At 34.2% G+C, this 2582-nt stretch overlaps 1 long non-coding RNA gene across 2 annotated transcripts; it reads left to right on the forward strand.

The window, feature by feature from the left end:
• The first annotated feature begins 260 nt into the window (after positions 1-260).
• LOC110750497 (uncharacterized) lies at positions 261-805 on the forward strand. Of its 2 annotated transcripts, none has more exons than XR_015835359.1 (3): positions 261-367; positions 457-586; positions 734-805. It is a non-coding gene; the product is annotated as an uncharacterized LOC110750497 (long non-coding RNA). The 2 variants fall into 2 exon arrangements; XR_015835360.1 differs by lacking the exon at positions 734-805 and adding an exon at positions 694-728.
• The last annotated feature ends 1777 nt before the right edge of the window (positions 806-2582 follow it).

Raw genomic sequence — 2582 nt, forward strand, 5'->3', positions numbered from 1 at the left:
CTGGGAGCACTTATCGCGCAGAATCTGGATGGGAGTGCGACTTCTACTTCGGTTGTGGTCGTGGTATAATATGTTTCTTTCTATCTCATTGGTGTCATTCCTTGTTTTCACTGTTTGTGCTTTAATAGCCACATTGGTCTTTTCTTATGGTTATAGATCTGATAGAAGAAGATGCAATAAATGAGAAATGATACATACAAGTCTTGGTTGCTGCTTAAAAGTATTGTTTATTATTGTTCATGTGGTCTCCATGTCATATCTAATTCAGTCCATCACATAATTGTAAATTCTGTTAAAACATCTAGGACTCTAAGGGAGAGACTGTTTCAAACTGCCTACAGTTCCAAGAAGCAATCCATAATGAGTGGTAATATACACTAATAACTTCACCTTCTCATAGGCTATTACTTAAGTCATGCTGTTGTTAAATTTCTCTATGTTAAACAATTATTTTAGGTTCGAATGGATCACCAATATGGGACAGATTGGTGTTCAACAAAATAAAGGAAAAGCTTGGAGGACGAGTTCGTTTTATGGGATTCGGTGCTTCACCCTTGTCCCCTGATGTCATGGACTTCCTTAGAGTGTAAGTTGGCTATCTTATAGAATGCAATTTTAAAAAAATTTCATTTTTTTTTTCTCCAGTGTTAAGACCAATGAAATTTTTGCTGCATATGTAACGAAAATCGCAAGTGCTTTGGCTGTCAAGTAATTGAAGGATATGGTATCACAGAGACTTCTTGTGCCATGAGCATGATGGATGAGGGTGACAACTTATCTGGCCACGTCTGGTCCCCTAATCCTGCCTGTTGTGAGTTTACCAGACTTATCATACACAAATGTATATAAGAATTTGCTGTTAGATAGCATATTATCTGATTCTAAGTGTCACATTTCGGATTCTTCAATGTTTATGGTATGTGGAGTGATGAAGGATCAATTATTTATGCAAATGAAATGATTTAATTGATTTTGAGTGGTATGAAGTTGTACACTTTTATCGTACCGATTATGCAAATGAAATGATGTAGTTGTTAACTTCCAGTGATTGGTATGAACAGTATAACAACAGTTCATACCTTGCAACTGAGTTGATTTCTATGACATGGTATTAACAGTGTACTTCTATGACATAGTATTAACAGATTTTCAATAACAAAGCATGCTCTATATTTTTCTCTATATATATGGTTGTGCACTTGAAGTTTATGATATGCAGAATGTGATTTTTACTAGGAATATAGTTCTATGACACAGTATTAACAGTGTACTTTTTTTTCTTGCAGAGGTATTTCCTTTTGCCTTTGCAATTGTATCTGGTGAAACTGTAGACAATTTGAGACGGTTTCTTTAAAGGATATCGAATGTCTTGCTGGGATTTTTTGGGTTTTTTTAAAAATATAAAATGGTATTAATTTTTTTTTTTTTTGGTATGAAATGGTATTAACAATGGTTTTTTTTGTATGAAATGGTATTAACAATGTTTTTTTTGTAAGAAATTGTATTAACAATGTTCTGTTTGTATGAAATGGTATTAACAATGTCTTTTTGTATGAAATGGTATTAATAATGGTTTTTTTTTTTTGGTATGAAATGGTATTAACAATGTTTTTTTTTTGTTATGAAATGGTATTAACAATTTGTTTCTATGAAATGGTATTAACAATATGTTTCTATAAAATGGTATTAACAATGTACTTCTATGATATGGTATTAACAATGTATTTCTATGACATGGTTTGCAGAGGATCAATGGAGAAGGAAGGATCGTGGGGACATGCCCTTGGTTTTCGTGTTTTTTTTTTTTTTAATACTTAAGTTTGGGTTTTTTTAAAAGTCTGAGTTGGGCTTGTTTTGGGTCTTTTTGTGTAATTTACTGGAGTGGGTCTAGGGTAGTAATTTCTTGTTTTAGCAGTTTGAGTGAATTTCTTTTCATTTGTTAGCCTATTAATTTCAGGTCGTTCTTCCTTAAACATCGTTTCAAGGTCTTCTATTTCTCCTTCAGTGAGAACCGACACTTGAGGACCTTTTCCTTTGTCTGACAATTTTACTTCTGATAATTTCTTCGCCAGGATGTCAACAAAATTTTCATCTTCTGACAATGTTCTTCCCATCTTAAAGTTTTTATTATCTAAAGGGGGAGGTGGTTTGAAGAACACCTGACTACTCATTTCCTTGATCCTTTTAGTTTCTGAGGGACCGGGGTCGGATTTCTGCGCCTTTGCAGAAACAGACGTTTCAATCCTAGTGACTTGCTTTCCTAGAGACTGTAGAAACAGGTTGATGTAATTATTCTGCTGAATAACTGCGCCTATATCCTCTTTACTAGCTGTGCGAAAATTATTGGCGCTATCATCAAGGAAAGTGGTTTCTTTGTAGGGAGCAGCTATCATATCTTTCTGTTTAATTACCATCTCGGGTGGATGTACGGCTTTTACTGATTTCCCATCTTTGGAAGTGTAAGTCGAGAACGGGCTTCCTATCATTTCTATATGCCTCCTATATTCAGGAATGTCATATTTCTGAGCACACCAATCTAACCACGTAAAGAAGAAACAATTGAATTTCTTTTCTTTCATAAA

This window comes from Prunus avium, chromosome 1 (genome assembly GCF_965620075.1).
Source record: "Prunus avium chromosome 1, drPruAviu1.hap1.1, whole genome shotgun sequence".
Classification (NCBI taxonomy): Eukaryota; Viridiplantae; Streptophyta; class Magnoliopsida; order Rosales; family Rosaceae; genus Prunus; species Prunus avium.